The following is an 8,670-nucleotide window of genomic DNA, read 5'->3' on the forward strand; positions in this document are numbered from 1 at the left end:
CCCAATTTTTGGTGAACTTCCATCTCCAACTGTAGCACGTAGCCGGGCACAAAGAATCCTTCTTTATCATGTATTATTCGGTATGCACATTTCTCAAGTCGATTACAGTATAGCGTTCACGGGATACCTCCAGCTTCGCTGGGATAATCTGTTTTTAATGCAGTAACCGAGTAATTAAGGGGAAAGGTGGCACGACAAATTTGTACTGGATGTTTGCACTTTTCCTTGCAATATTTGTGTGTATTATCAATCACAAACGCATACAAAGACTCATTTGTGCCAATTGTTTGCCTGGTGATCTTTTTTGTGGGTAAAAACACCTGATTTTTTACCCAAAAAAATCTTGAAACGAGCTATCCTGCTCAAGCTTGATATTTTAGAAATTTCTCAAACTGACAACCTCATATTTGTTGTTATGAACTCACAAGTAGCATCTTTCAGTAGTTACATGGCATTTTTATGAGTATCAGCCTTAGTTCCCAGTGAAAAAAAATAAAAATGGGCGACATTATATTTTCGCATGAAAATGCTATGTCAGGCTTTCATTCTAATTCATACAAAAACATATGTAATGTGTTTTTTTTTTAAATAGCGCTCCTGTAACTACGGGGCGAATTCATTCACAAATGATTGGGGGGAAAACATTGGTAGTCTACCACAAGTAGATGGGAAGTGAAGACCGTCGACGTGTGGTTACCGTCCTTGAAAATCACATTCTGAGAAAATGGTGATTAAAAGTTTGTGAAATGTTTCTGTAAAAAATAAGAAATTCCTACGAGGTAGGAAAAACACCCCCGTCAAAGGGAAATAACCTTCTCAGTTGGTGGCAGTGACTGAGTGAGAATGGTTATTTCCCTTTGACCATGAAGATGTCCCTCTATAAGTCCTTGTATAATTTTAATCCACCAATAACTCCCTAACCGTGTGTTTGACTGGTCCCAATGTTTGTAAGGACCGTCTCAGGAATGTATAGAACCTGTTCACCAAGTTTGGTGACGATCGGTCCGTTCATTCTTGAGATCTATATGCGAACACAAACAAACAAACACACAAACAAACAAACAAACACATCCAGTGAAACCTATACACACCCCTATACCGGGGGTGTAAAGATGAAGACACAAGGGCCGGTGTTGCTGTTCCCACTGCAGTTGTTGGGCAGGGGTCATCTCCTCCAACTTCTCCTTATTCATGGCACATGTGTGGCAGTGGGTGGATTTTACAGATAAGTCAAGCACCAACCCAGTGAGAACGTCAACCACCACTCCTGCCCCATAATGTGACCAAAAAAACCTTTTATGCCAGGTGCCATCAAAGGCAACATCTACCCAAAGAGCACCGTCATCTTCTTCCCAGGCAGCGTCTTCGTCCTCTTCGTCAAACTGGACATTCTGCTCTACCTTGAGGAAAGGTCTGCCTGTATGCAACATTTACATGCTGAACAGTTTCCACCAGTGTGACATTTGTTACGGCCAAGTGCTATCAGAGTCGAGCGAAACGGGCTATTTTTGGGTATTGTTGACGTCACCAGTGTGACCATGTGAACAAACGGTACCCTTGTGCTATCGTGGATTGACTTTTTTTTTTTTTTTTTTTACATCACGGTACCCCTAAGCTATCGTGGATTCAACTATTGTGACATCACAGTACAGTGGTCGCCGCTTATAAAAAACGCGGTTTATAAAAACAGCCGTTTTTTAAATACAGTCTGGTCCGGTCCAGATTTACCACTATATAACCTATGTAAAATTCTGCCGGTTATTAAATACAGGGGCCGTTTAATAAAAACACTTTTTGTTAATTTTCTCTCTGCTCAGAGGGTTAGTAGTCGCCTTCTGGTCATGAATTCTTGTCAGTAAACCGTTAGATGACAACTTAAGACATTTCAGCGTTTGTGTGAACAGTGATCACACCCTTGTAAACCATCAGATGACAACTCACACCCTTGTCAGTAAACCGTCAGATGACAATTCAACACTATCAGGTCTTTCTTCTCACTGGATAAGCAGTGAAACTGAAAATGGCTTCAACTTCAGCTTTAGCTTCAAAGAAAAGAAAAAGAATGCATGCATCCAAAGACAAAGTTGACTTGACGTGGGTGCTGCTGCTGACGACGGCGATGGCCCCAACGAGGAAGAGGACGACGATGAAGAAGAAGAAGTCCCCACCCCTACCCTCAGATGAGACAAGCGCTGCAAGTCCTCACAATGGAAATTGAGAGGAGGGGGTTTGAACACGCTGCCAAGTTTGACACTATGGGAGGGGAGATCCGTGACTTTTTTTTTGTACAAATGTACAAAGGTTTTTCATCATGGCTGAGAAAAAAAGATTCGTTGTGACTGTGGAACTTTCGTCGGATGAATTAGACAGGTTGGAGGCATTTTTCCAGCAAAGTGATGTTGACTTTGATATTTCTGTTGATACTGATTCTGCGGGATCGACTAGTTATTCACAAATATCGGAATGTGCAGCCAACCCGGACCCGCCTTTTTATATTCCCGCGCTGGAGGGACGAGAAAGGTGTCCGTTTTGTTTTGCACAGCCCTGTGTGACGCATGAGGACTTTCGTCAAGGATGGTGGCCGATGGAAAATGTTGAACCACACCGGAAAAATCATCTGTACAGAAAAGACCTGTACAGAAGATTCTGGACAATGCTTTACCACCGAGGAGTCTGGAATCTACCTGAATACATTGTGAAGAAAGAAAACGCATTGGAGCTCGACGCACACAGAAGGAAATGTGTATGGAGTAAAGATAGAGACAAACGCGACATCATGCCGAACTAGGTGTGATATCTCTTATACGGACATGGTTCCCAAATCCAGCTTGCACCGCCTACATGGGTCATTTGTGGGAATAGACAGAAGTCGTCAAGACCTGTAACGCTCGTGTTTTTTTTAAATGCCTGCATTCCATTTATGTTTGCAAAAAGGTTGAACTGAATGTTCGTGTGTGTGTCTCGGTTGAGAAGTAGATCCTGATGTTTTCAAAACAATTTTAAATTTCCTTTTCATGGTCATCTCAACACTAAAATCATAACTTACAGGGCGTATAAAACAAAACAAAATATTATGTTCACAAATTAAAAATAAAAACGGACAAAAAGTAGCAGGAAGAATTCAGATGAACACTGGATATAAAAAGCGGTCAACTCTGTGCTTTCTCAGTGCTCAACGAACGTTGGTGTTAGGTATCAGCTCCAGCGGCAGTGGCCGCCAGTGACCGGAATGTTGGGGTCGTACGTCATCTGGATTCCAGGTGGTGGGTGCTTACAGCAGGAAGTATTTTTAGGATTCGGACGTTGCCTACGGCTATCATTGGCGCCGCCCACTTTGGTTGACTGACAGCCGTTTGATTTTGAATTCAAACTTGGTGAGTGAGAATTGTTTTTCTGAAAAAGCATGTTAGAAGGTTGTTTGTGATAAAATTTTGAACTGCATGTGTAGTGTTCATGCAGATGTAATCACTCGCACAATTTTGTGATTGTCAAGTTGTTGTACTGCTGCCGTCGTACTTTACAAAAACTTGGTTCAAACGAGAGCTCGTTCCATCAAAGCACCCAATCACAAACTGGTCGCGGCACGCGCCAGTTTGCTTTTACACCCGGCCCTAATCGTCGCACACGGCTCACGAATTCTGCCCAAAACAGCCGATTATGGACGATATCTCTTACAAACTTAAACACTGAGTGGGGCGTTTGTTAGAATTTCATAGTGAGCCACATCTGGTCACATATCGTTTGGGTCAAGGTCACATTGACCCCTATGAAAAATGTGACCAAGCCGGGTAAAGAAATCCATGTGTCTTGGTAAAAAATCTTAACAAAGCAAAGCCCATGCGACTCTCATGCTTGACCTTTGTCTTAAAGTGACCTTGACCTTCAGGTGACCTTGAAGGTGAAGGTCTAACAACTGAAGCTGGCAAGGACATTGTACACTATTAGAACTGGTTTACAGATTTTTCCTACCAAATTACACATGACCTTTGGCCAAGGTCAAGATCATCAAAGGTCACACATCACAAGGCTATCAATTCAAGACATAGGAAGCATAAACATACTTATTGGCACTTTCTACAAAGAGACATTGTCACTTTTAGTGATTCAATTGCCCGTTTCAGTCACATTTCATAAGGGGCAAAGTGACCTTGACCTTGATGATATGTGACTAAATGTGGCTCAATATCAGTATATAACATGTGCCCCACACAATTATGAAGTTTGAAAGATTTTTTCATAGTTCAGGGTCAAGGTCACTTCAAAACATGTATACAATTCAACTTTGAAGGACTCCTGTGACCTTGACATTGAAGCGAGGTCAACCAAAATGGTATCAGAAGATAAGGCTTTCTTTTTCTTGTATACCATACAAAACTATGTTGATTCTTTAGCTCCTCTATGGCAGGGGGGTTTTCACTTTGTTTTCCTTCAATTTCACTATGGGAGTTGTTCTTAAACAATTTGTTAATACGTTAATACATGTAACAATACGTTTGTTAAGAAAATGTTGGCTGATTGTAAAGCTGTAATATACGGCAGTCCAGGTTGTCCTTCAACTGTAAAAATGAAATAATGCTCTTTAAAGTATCATTTACAACAGTGGTGGCTGTTTTCACAAGTATGCTACAAAAAACACGACAATACATAATACATAAGGAAAAGCCCTATGTTTGGTCAGTTGGTGAGATAGGTAAATGTTATTTTTGTGTGACAGTTCTGATGGTTTTCAAAGGGCTAATTCTTTGCTTTTCGACATATGCCCAACTGAAAACGCTTTAGCAACTCATCAATCAATCAATCAATCAATGAGTCTTATATCGCGCATATTCCGTGGGTACAGTTCTAGGCGCTCTGCAGTGATGCCGTGTGAGATGAAATTTTATACGGCCAGTAGATTGCAGCCATGTCGGCGCATATTTACCTTTCACGGCCTTATTCCAAGTCACACGGGTATGGTAGACAATTATTAACTGTGCCTAAGCAATTTTGCCAGGAAAGACCCTTTTGTCAATCGTGGGATCTTTAACGTGCACACCCAATGTAGTATACACGGGGGGTGGTTCGGACACCGAAGAGAGTCTGCACACAAAGTTGACTCTGTGAAATAAATTTCCGCCGAACCTGGGATCGAACTCGCGCTGACAGCGGCCAACTGAATACAAATCCAGCGCGCTACCAACTGAGCTATATCCCCGCCCCAGTGCACATGACAACCATCTAAATAGACTACATGTTCGCAGAAAACACAATACTGATTATAGAGGGAAAAATAACGGCTCTTTTTAAAAGCACGTTTAGTAGTGAAGTACTTTTAGGATTGTTTGGAATTTTTTACCAGCAGACACCCTTTCACTGCTGAGTGTCTTAGTATTGTAAGATGTGTGATTTGAATTTTGGTTTAAAGGTGCCTTTGGTTTGAACACCCCTACCCCTACGAGGCAGAAATACAAAGAAATAGAAGGAAATTGAGCCTATTTGGAACCAGACTTTAGTATGTTCCCATGGGGGGATTCACGGTGCGAATGACACTGCGTCAGCTTGTTCATTTATCTTTAGTATTTTCTTCAACTTTAACTTTTAGGACCATGTATGAGGTTGTGGCAAGCTAAATACACAACACGACGACGTCTCGGAAAAATAGTAAGGATTATATAGGGAAAAACAACAGTGTCAGTTAATGTCCGTTTTGAAGGTGTTAGTGGTTGGGGATTTTGAAAAGCATCAGACATCAGGCAGATACAATCCTTTCTGCGTGTTCTGGTGCAGAAAGAGTTTTCAGTTTATACATTGGGGTGACCAGTAGATACCGTTTTACAACCATAGCCCCAAACGACATTTACAGAGCCCAAAGAAGGATTAGGGTCAATTTCAAAGCCACTTTTCCATATGAAGCGCCAACTTTATATGAAAATGTGTTTAATAAACATCAAAGGACTGAGGTTGAACTTTCTGATAAGGGACATTTTAAACCTAGTCATTGTCACTTCAACGTTCCCTTCACTAAAGTGGCTAAGATGCCTGGATAACAGTGTGACCAAGTGAACAAACGGTACCCTTGTGCTATCGTGGATTGCTGTGACTGCGCCTGAACTGTAAAGCCGGATATCAACACTTTGGCCCGTAAGTGGAAAGAGAGGGGAGAAGAGGACTTGTGAAAGTCATTCAAGGAGGAGAGCTCAGCCGCAATGTCCATGTTGCCGGGGGGCTTGCACGTGTGATGCATCAGCGGGGGTCTAATAAGGACTGACCACAATGTGTTGCTCTCCCGTTCTCATTGTGGTCAGTCCTTACCAGCGCGGCGCAGCGGGCATATGCCAACTTTTCTTACCCCCCATCCACCCCCGGCATCCACCGTTGTATTTTTGTTAGCAATCCGTTGGATGATGTTTGTTTTTTTAAGGCAAATGCATGCCTGTTTGTGCCTTCACTTGAAGTGAGGTTGTGCATGAAGCGACTCGAACCTTGTTATGTAATCATTATTCACGGTGTTAATTTTTGAGTGAGGGCTCCTTGTGTTTGTTGTTAGTGTAACCAAATGTTTGTTGTTTTTTGTTGTGGACTTATCACTGCACAATGATATCTCTCATTGTCAGATGGTATTCTCTTGAATAAACTGCCCTCGTTATTTGCCCAAAATCAATACATGACTTGGCTACGTGTGATGTATGTGCGCACGAGAGTGATTGCGTGTGTGTCAGGTGTATGTGAGTGTGTGCGCGCGCAGGTGTGTGAGTATAACTGTAAGTAATAAGAGGGAAAGAAAGAGGAGTATCATTTCTTTGGGATTATCGTGTGATCTTGATTTGCGCCGGGGGGGGGGGGGGGGGGGCGATAAGTGAGTAGTTTAAATAAGCGGCGACTACTGTACCCCTAAGCTATTGTGGATCCACTACTGTTTCCGACACTATTCTTTCTATGTAGGTATTGAAATGGTCTGGCGGAAACAGTAGTGAACCCACGATAGCTTAGGGGTACTGTGATGTCACAATAGTTGAATCCACGATAGCTTAGGGGTACCGTGATGTAAAAAAAAAAAAAAGTCAACCCACGATAGCACAAGGGTACCGTTTGTTCACATGGTCACATCAGCAAACGGGAATTCCCGCTGGATCGTGTCGCGTGCAACAAGTTACATGTACCGTAGTCTACTTGGAAGAAAAGTGGCTGTTTCAAGCCCTTGAAAACATCTATTTTTCAGCAAGTTTTCTGACTTTTATCACTCATGCATGTGCACTCACTTTGCAATTCATCACTTTATTGCAAAAAAGACGATACAATTGACAAAATAAACATGACACAATGACTCGAATCTAGGGTGTTCAAAGTACCTAATATTGCAGGAAACCCAAAACACATTTTGGAAGGATTTTATTAAAAAATGTCGTGCCACCTCTTCCCTAAAGCAGTTATGCAATCAATCGAACCACCAAGATAACTTCATTACTTTAACCTACTGGACTTTCACTGTGACATCCAGGTGAGGAGAGACCCAAGGGCTTCGAGATATGCCTCAGGCATTTACAAAACAAACAAAAACAAAAAAAACTGTTTCATTGTCTTTTTGTTTTTTTGTTTTTTGTATTTTTTGTATGGAGTCGAAAACTCAATTTTCTTCAAATTAATGTTTATCAATATCATTGTCCAGCCGAAGCAGCGTAAGGCGGGAAAAAAAATTAAGCGAGGCGAAAGTCCCGCACGTGAACTAAGTTATTTCGCCTACATCACATGGAAGTCTATTAGTCTCGACGAGACAGAAGGAGAGACTGAGTTCTTTATCTTAGGTAGTTTATGTCAAGCCATTGTGTTTGATTACGTAAGAAAATGGCAAAACATATATATTTGGCTCCATTGATCACAGGAAAGGTTAATTACATTTTGGCGTGAGATGCGAACTGACACTGAAAGCGCATTAAGTTTTCTTTGGCTGGCAACACTTAACTTGTACTGTTTTTATTCTTATCTGCGACAAAAAGACAAATCGTTGCTTCAACAATCCTCCGAGCGGCAATGATCTTTACCACGACTTACTGTCGTACTCTGGTGTTGTAAGAAAGCAAAATAAATAAACGAATAAACTAAAACAAAGAAAAAGATTGAAATATCAGAAAATTTAAAAACAAAAGAAAACACCATCGACACTAAACAGAAAAACAAGTCGCGTAAGGCGAAAATACAATATTTAGTCAAGTAGCTGTCGAACTCACAGAATGAAACTGAACGCAATGCCATTTTACTCGTAACATCGTCAGGCCACCGCTCATGGCAAAGGCAGTGAAATTGACAAGAAGAGCGGGGTAGTAGTTGCGCTTTTCTGTACCTCTCTTTGTTTTAACTTTCTGAGCGTGTTTTTAATCCAAACATATCATATCTATATGTTTTTGGAATCAGGAACCGACAAGGAATAAGATGAAAGTGTTTTTAAATTGATTTGGACAATTTAATTTTGATAATAATTTTTATATATTTAATTTTCAGAGCTTGTTTTTAATCCGAATATAACATATTTATATGTTTTTGGAATCAGCAAATGATGGAGAATAAGATAAACGTAAATTTGGAGCGTTTTATAAATTGTTATTTTTTTTTACAATTTTCCGATTTTTAATGACCAAAGTCATTAATTAATTTTTAAGCCACCAAGCTAAAATGCAATACCGAACCCCGGGCTTC

The sequence above is a fragment of the Littorina saxatilis genome, linkage group LG8 (assembly GCF_037325665.1).
Source record: "Littorina saxatilis isolate snail1 linkage group LG8, US_GU_Lsax_2.0, whole genome shotgun sequence".
Lineage (NCBI taxonomy): Eukaryota > Metazoa > Mollusca > Gastropoda > Littorinimorpha > Littorinidae > Littorina > Littorina saxatilis.